The sequence below is a fragment of the Lynx canadensis genome, chromosome C1 (genome assembly GCF_007474595.2).
Source record: "Lynx canadensis isolate LIC74 chromosome C1, mLynCan4.pri.v2, whole genome shotgun sequence".
Taxonomy (NCBI): domain Eukaryota; kingdom Metazoa; phylum Chordata; class Mammalia; order Carnivora; family Felidae; genus Lynx; species Lynx canadensis.
Genome location: NC_044310.1, coordinates 117,111,177 through 117,119,879, shown reverse-complemented (window position 1 = coordinate 117,119,879; position 8,703 = coordinate 117,111,177).

The following is an 8,703-nucleotide window of genomic DNA, read 5'->3' as shown; positions in this document are numbered from 1 at the left end:
TTTCTTGCAGCTTCCTCTTTTTAGCAGCTTTCTCCTTCTAGAAGCTTCCTTCTCATGCACGGTCCTCCTGAGTTTCTCATACTATGAGACTGACAGGTCTTTGTCTCCTTGGCCTTGAAAGTTCTGCTCTTCTGACGTGTTAAGCTTAACTCTTACCTCCCTTCACATGCAAACAAAATATGTAGCAAATGTCTTGAGGAGGATACTTACCATGTGTTTCTTGAAAGCTTTTTTCTCTAGCTGTATTTTCCTTTTCACGAACTAAAAAACTGTGCCTTATAGCCCAGACCACCGACCTCCTATACTACCCCAGCAATCAGTATCCCACAGGGAAACTTCAGAGCTTTACTATTCTCTAGTCACTCAGGCTAGTCTACATGGCTGTCAAAATCCCGGCCGGTTTCTTCTTCCCCTAGTAGCCCTTTTTGCCCAGTGCTCAGTCGGGACACTGACTCAGCAAATGGACTCATAGAAGAAAAAAGCCTAGTAATTCCAACTCACCTAGGGAGCCTTTGTCCTTCCTAATAGGTTCAGTGCTATCTACTGCACGTTACCTAAAAGGAGAACCTCTCTGGATGCTTCATTTTCATTGCTACCCATCACAAAACTATCCTCATGAAGAAGGTGGAGAAATGTGAAAAGGTGATCACGACAATAATACACTCATGTAGATAGTTTAACCTATTGAATAGCTCCAGTGGAATATCCAAATGTTTTTCTTCCTCAGTCATGCTAAGGAATTAATGCCTTCCTTCCATACAGGGAGATTTGAATTTGAAGAGTATCATGGCTCATGCCACCTTTCAAATCTTTCTTGCCCAGCAACTACTGCCTCTGTCTGTTTTTCAAGTTGGCTCAGGATCTGAAGGAACAGTAGAGTAACTGGAAAAGAGTGAGTTTTTTTTTTAATTTAATGTTTATTTATTTTTGAGAGAGAGCGAGCGAGAGAGAGAGAGCAGGAGAGGGGCAGAGAGAGAGGGAGACACAGAATCCAAAGCAGGCTCCAGGCTCTGAGCTGTCAACACAGAGCCTGACGCGGGGCTCGAACCCACAAACCGCGAGATCATGACCTGAGCCGAAGTCGGACACTTAACCGACTGAGCCACCCAGGTGCCCCAAGAGTGAGTTTGGATCAGGTAAAGCCTTCCTCTTAAATTTCTGTGTGACTTTCGGGGAAGTTACTTAACCTCTCGTAAGTTCTGGTTTCCTCTTTTGTAAAATAAAACAACCAATGCCTACCTCCTAGGGCTGTTGTAAGAATTATGTTAGATACCAAGTACCCCAAACACAAGAAACAGTCTACACATTGTCCTCATTGGTCATCCCTGGTCCTCAGTTTACTCTGATGCACGATTTGAATGGTGGCAACCTTACAGAGTTGTTTTCATTCTGCAGTTAAATGAGACCATGGAGGAGAAGGGATTTGTAAAAGCACAATGCTATGCAAGAAGATTTGGTGCCCACGTTAGAGGTGACTCTTTTGGTTTCTGAGTCACCAAGTGACTGGTCTCATAGCAAAGTCCAAAGGTCTTTCTGGTTAACTTTTGTTTCTAGGGCCTCTGCACTGTGGGTGTATCCTCAACACCACCCGTCTTCAAAGGATGGCAGGGGGAAGCCTGCTGGGAGCTGACCAAGCTAGGACTTAGTGTATCTCAGCACACCCTCAAGGACCCAGGGAGCCCATCCTCCTAATCGCTAGGATACGCCCACCCAGCCCCATTAGGTTGCCGCTTGGTGCCGTACTTGCACTCGTACAAGGCATCGACCAAATCCCACCTCTGCACGACTAGCTGTGTGACCCTGGGCAAGTCCCTTAAACTTTCTGCCATCAGTTTCCTCATCCATGAACCCGGGATACAATAATACCTACGGCAGGACTGTTGTAAGGAATGAATGAAAATAACAACAGGAAACCCGGTGTATATGGGGGATGCCTATACATGGAAACAGTCACTCTGACCGGGTCCCTGACACCTCCTGAACCCATGGTGTCGGGCTCTGTGCTGGGTCAGCACCAACATTCCACCTTCCCGGCGGCCCAATCCTTAAAGATGGCGCCTTCCCGCTTCCCCATTTCCCAGGCAACAGAGGGCGCCGCTCGCAGGGGCCCTGGAAGGGACCAGGGGAGCCAATGGGAATGCGGGAAGGCCACGGAGGAGCCAATGGGCGCGGCGGCGGGGCCGGGGGCGGGCCTAGCGGGCCTCTCTGAATGCCTGGAGCATCAGGGCTCCTGGCCCAGCCTGCACTTTCCCGGCCTGGCTTGGGCAGGGCGCCAGGCCCCCCATCGGCCTCCACCCCACTTCCCAGCCCGGAGAGCATGCATAAATTAGGCTATTCTTAGTAGGGCCTGAAAAGGAGCCCTTTCTGTCTAATAAGAAAGACAAAGTTTTGTCAGTATCTATTTCTCAAACCCAAACAGTACAGTTCTATGGGTTTCCGAGTTCTGGCGTGGGGGACCCCGAGCAGCCGGGGGTGCTGGGTGGTGCCCCAAGGAGCTGCTCGGGCAGGAGCCAGGTGGTCTAGGTCTGCTCGGCTTCGGCGAAGAGAACAGATCATCTACGGGGTGAGGGCGAACTGGTGTGCTGGCATCGGGAGTCTGCTTACGGAGGCCGGACTCAGGCCACCAGGGGCCCCCGCGGACTTCGGGACCTCTGCCCTCACCCTGCCTGGGGCCCCAGCAGCTTGAGGGCCCATTGGACCACCTCTGTGACCTCCTAGCCCACCTCCTCCGGTTCTGGCCTCCTCTCTGCTCCACACACACACCAGCCCCCACTTGCCATGCTTCCTGCCCCACCCCCCTCACCAGCTGCTCTTTCTCCTCCTTCAGGCCTCGGGTTCCCTGAGCATCCATCTGCGGAATTTCTCCCCCTCCCCATCACTCTCCATCACATCGTCCTGCATTTCCTTTACAGTGCTTATCCCAACATGGAACCATTAATTCATCTGGTCATTGTCTTCTCCCCAACTAGAGTGTCAGCTCCACCAGGGCAGGGACCGTGCTGTCTCGTTCACTTGTGTACCCGCAGCACAGAGTAGACACTCAACAAATTAATGTTGAATGAATGAATCCAAAATATGGTACTTAAATGCCCAAGACCCTTCTGGAACCATTCTTATTTCAGATTGATGAGTCCAACAGCTAGCCTTATTCTCCATGGCCACCTGAAGAAATACCCATTGTTGGTGGCGGAGATGTGGGGGGACCCTCTACTAAACACCAGCTTGAGAGAAGCTGGGGCCCAAACATGTCTGTATGGCTCTCTCTGGTAGAACTAAAACAAGGGGGAGCTCTGGCCGACATCTCAGAACTTGGGGATTTTCTACAGCTGTTGTGAGCTAGATGCTCTGAAATCCCTGAATACCTCATTGATATTTTGTTGAGTTGAGAGTGTCTCCACTTGTCAAAATAATAACGAAAATGACCATGATATACCGAATTCCTGCAGCAGGCATGTTCCCTGTCTTAGCTCAGGCTGCCGAAATGAAATACCACCGGCTGGCTGGCTTAAATAAGACACATTTGTTTCTCACAGTTCTGGAGACAGGGAAGTCCAAGATCAGGGTGCTAGGGGATTCAGTTCCTGGTGAGACCCACTTCTTGGCTGGCAAATGGCCACTTTCTCTCTGTGTCCTCACATGGCATCTTCTCTTTTCTTTTCTTTTTTTTTTTTTATGTTTATTTATTTTTGAGAGAGAGAGAGAGAGAGTACAAGGTGGGGAGGGATGGAGAGAGAAGGAGACACAGAATCCCAAGCAGGATCTAGGCTCCAAGCTGTCAGCATGGAGCCCGACACAGAACTCGAACCCACGAACCATGAGATCATGACCCGAACCTAAGTCAGATGCTCAACTGACTGAGCTACCCAGGCACCCCACTGGTGTCTTTCCTTATAAAGGCACTAATTCCATCATGGTGGCCCCACCCTCATGACTTCATTTAAACCTAATTATGTCCCACAGGCCCCACCTCCAAGTACCATCACATAGAGGGTTAGGGATTCAACGTACGAATTTGAGGGGGTTGGGGAGACACAAACATGTTGCCCATAACACTCCCTACATCAACTAATCTCTACAGATATACCACGAAGTGAGTGGTTAATCTCATTTAGTAAGACTCTGAGGGGCAGGGAGGCTATGGAGGAGACTTACTCAAGGTCACACAGAGAAACCCAAGGTCAACATCCTCCTTCCCTAGTAAGCTCCCCCTCAAATCTGCTAGCTAGCCCCTGTTACACAGAGATTATACGACAGGCCCTGGGGTCTGGTCAGCCTGGCCCCTAAATAACAGAGTTTGTTGCTGAAAAAAACTCAGAAAAATGATATCCCGGATCAAATGGAACCCTTTGCCCTAACCATCACACTATGGATTTGCTCACTTAGTTTTCTTGGTCCCACAAAGATTTGTTGAGTATGTGCTATGTGCCCCAGAATACGGCAGTGAACAAGACAGCATGGCCGCCCCCTCCCAGTAGGGGGTAGACAATGAAGCACCAAGAAAAGAGTCCCATATGGGACTCCGTATTATAACGGAAATACACAGAGTAAGGGGTGTAGAGCAAGGAGGAATGGGGGCTCCCCTCCATGTGGGTGGTCAGGGGGGCCCCTCAGAACAAGTGACAGGACAGAGGCTCCCAGAGGGACAGAGCTTGGTGACACTCAACATGACCACTCCTGAATTTCGGAATCACACCTGTGGAGCCCAAGACTCTCTGCTCAGAAGGGAACTCCAGGTGGGCCCCACAGCACAAGGCCCAACGGGACCCCAGTGTGTGCCCTTTCTGTGCCCACAACACCCCTATTTCCATCTTTCCTGCATCTGCCCCCCCCCAGCCCCACACCTCCCCTTTGTTTCTTTATTTATTTTACCACTTCCGAGGAGTTTTTAGTGGGAGAAAAGGCCTAGAATGGGGTTGTTTGAGGACAAGGAAACGAGCCACTTGCTGTGATGAATGTTCTTGAAAAGCAATTTCTTTTTTCACAGGTAGCTCACTGGGCTTGGGAACAAAAGCGCTTTGGCTCCCTATCAAGTACTAACAGAGGCTAACTGTTTTCTGGGCACTTCTCTTTCCCCGCACACGCTCACTTGTGCCTCTCCCTATGCATGACAGAAATGACATCCAGTTCAAGGGCTCCCGGGGGTCTCCTCCCAGGATAAAGTGGCAGCTGTTTTCATGGCGCTGGAGGACCCTCTTCCTGCCCCCCACCCTCTCCCCCTCCTCCGCTCATTTGTTCCCAAGCATCGACCTTGCACTGCCAGGACGTTTTCTCTGGCCTGGTGGGAGGAGAAGGAGGGGGTCCCCAGGAAATCAGAGACCAGGTGGAAATCCTGGAAAGGTCCATGCCGCCCACGGCAACCAGGAGCTCACCTGCGCTCTTCCCACCCTCTCCCCCTCCTCCGCTCATTTGTGCCCAAGCATCGACCTTGCACTGCCAGGACGTTTTCTCTGGCCTGGTGGGAGGGGAAGGAGGGGGTCCCCAGGAAATCAGAGACCAGGTGGAAATCCTGGAAAGGTCCATGCCGCCCACGGCAACCAGGAGCTCACCTGCGCTCTTCCCACCGTGTAGCAAGAGGGGAAATAACCCTGCACATTTGCCCCTTGGCTCCAACCACACCCCCCACCAAAGCCGCCATATTCACACTGGGAGGCGGCCTTTCTTGGGTGTTCTCAGTTTACCCATGCAGCATCTTTGCCCCCTGAGGACGGACTCTCAGGCACCGTCGTACATCTGCAGGGAGCACTACACTCAGATGATGGTGACAGAGAGGCCACTGATACTCCTAACGCACTGGAACCCTGCTCTTGCCACATGAGGGCTGATCGTGGCTCTCTGGGAGAGCACGTTAAATTGCTGGGAAGTGTGACAGCTAAAGCAAAACAGGGGATTAGGTTTCCAGCTGGGCCCGCGCAGCACGGGTGAAAAATTACAGTGTCTGAAACGTACTGTTACGAGAGTCTGCGTTTTAGCAATAATTCCAGGAAACCAGAAGTCTCCCGCTAGTGTATATCCTGAAAGGAAGTCCGGACCAAACCCTGCCTCTCTCTCCTGCTCCTCTTGGAGCTGGCTCCTGCTTTTAGGTTTGCCAAAGGGACAGTTGTCAGAAACAAGAGGCCGGCTGGGGGTGACTCAGCCCGGACAGGCAAGTGGACGTCACCGTCTGATCGTATTACAGATGTGTCCGGGAACATGACTTCACTTCCACAGCAGAATGCTGGAATTAGGGATTTGGGTTTGTTCTCCTAAAGGGGATGTGACTTTTCTCATGTCCATCATTAAGGAAGAGAGGCCTTTGTCCCTTGTAAAAAGAACGTGAGACAAGTAGAAGGGGGTAGGCTTCCTTTTGCCCACTTTGCCAGCCCCGATTCTGGAGCTTAGACAGGACTCTAGACTGAGGCCCCCAACTCCAGCTTCTGACAGTGGCTGCAGAGGCAGGGCATGGAAGGGTCAGGCCTGTGTAGTCCTCCTTCCTTTTGGGACTGTGGTAGCCAGCCTCCAAAGATGGCCTCCAAATGGTTCCGCCTCCTGGTGTTTACGGACTTGCAGAGTCCTTCCCTATCAAGGTGGGCTGGCCTTGTGACTAGCTTTTGACGAGTCGAATATGACAGAAGTGATACTTGTATTTCTGAGGCCAAGTCACAAAAAGCCTTGCAATTCTGCCAGGGTCTCTTGGGTCATGCATCTGGAAGGAGCCAGGCTCCATGCAAGAAGTCGGACTATCCCAAGACCACCATACTGGGGAAGAAGTCTACAGAGCAAGACCATGTGGAAAGACAGCTGTCCAGCTGATCCCCATCCTCTCAGCCACCCAGCTGGGGCACAGACGTGCCATGTTGGACCATCTGCCCAACTGAGCCTCTGGCCTCCAGCTCTGGCCACCACCTAACTGCATCCACAAGAGAGACCCCAATCGAAAATCGCCTACCTGAGCCCAGTCAACTCATGAAAGAAAACGATAAATTGCTATTGTGAGCCACTAAGTTTTGGAGTGCTTTGAAACATAGTGAGAGAAAGCCGGAACAGAGATCCCGGCTTGGAGAAGGAAGAGGTTAGCAAAGAATTCCCCAGTCTAGCTGACCAGTGATTTCAAGCACTGGTTTTTCACCCCGCTCAGCTAAGGAATCTTTTGTCCGTTGGAAATCATGATCAGAACTGTGATATGTTGCAGAAAGAAAAGCACGGGGGCTCTCTTTTTGAAAAGGTGGGAGGCCCTGCCCAAGCTCTCCTTTTTTCCACATGCCCGTGCACCTGCTCCTGGGAAATGAATGAGATCTCCATTTAGTCCCCCAGGACTCTCTCTCTCTTGTTCTCCCTTCTCTCTTTCCTAAAATGCAAAGAAAAAAAAAAAACAAAAACAAAGAACAAAAACCAACCCACCAAGGACTTTCTTCATCCACACCCCCCTGGTCCAGAGGGCATCCTGGCCACCCCCTGGATTCATGCCCACAGCGCAGAGGCCCTGCTGGGAGTCCTGTACATCTGAAGGTTACACACTCTGAAGGCCTTCCCTTCTTCAGTTGGTGGGAGATGCCCCAGGTGCCTCGAGCACCCGTGTCCTCTTGCACCACCCTGCCTTCCTTCACCAAAAAGACGCCGGGGTGGCGGTCCGGCTGGTCCTGCTGAGATACTGGGTCACCTCTTCTGCCAAAAGACATTGTTCTCAAGAGACATTGTCATCAACCTCTGCTTCCAGCCCGCCATTTCGAGAGAAAAGAGGCAAGCTTGTAGAACCTCTGCTGTCCTCCCGGAGACACTGAGGCCCAAAAGAGGCTCAGGCTCTGAGTAAAGCAAGAGTAGAGATCCCTCCAGCCCCAGTCCAAGCCTCTCTTCCCAGCAGCCCTAGCTGCTCCACCACCATTATGTGCCCGAAGGCGGTGGCCAGAGGCCTGAGGGGAAGGGAAACTTCTCTTCCAAAGCCAAGCCAAGCTGCACCCCGGCTCTCCCTGCAGACCTCGCCCGGCACAGTGGCCAGCATGGCCCCCTCCCCCACCTGGCTCATCCTGGCTGACGCTAGAGCCTGTGAGTCCCTCCAGGACCAGGCGATCACCCCATAGCCACGGCCCTCCCCAAGGAGACAGTACGTGCTGCATAGATCTTACTCCCTTTCCATCCTTGTTGCCAAATCCCCCCAGACTCTGTCTGCTCCTCTTCTTCTCAGGGAGAGCGAGGGCTTGCCTAATAAGCGCTTGACTAGTCTCCAAAGCCAAGGTTCGTTCCAATGGCTTTGACTTTCAACCTCCCCACGTCTCCCTGAAAAGGATGAACCGCGCTTTTGTACCACAGCGCATGCCAGGAATAGCTCACATAGACTGCTTGCGGGAGGGGGTTTCATGAGGAAGAGGCCACAGATAAGCCAGACATCTGAGAAGGGCCATTAAGATGATGGACGCCTTTTCCCATGGTGCCTCGGGCAAGCCTTGAGCCTTATTACTCATCTCTTCGGCGGGGAGGTCACGACGTGAGCGTGTCCTGTGCTCCTCTGGCCAGGACGCGTGCCCTGGGACCACACTCACATCCTTGGAAATGGAGACTGTGGAGCGGGACCTCGGAATGTTCTGTTTCTAGAGGGCTCAGTGCGTCCCTGCCTGAAAGCAAGGCTTGGGCAAAACGGACAGGGGTTCCTTCCAGGCCACCGCGGCCACGCCACAGCCACCATCCCCGCCTCGCCACCGTCACATTTCCCCCCAAACCAGCCAGAATCTC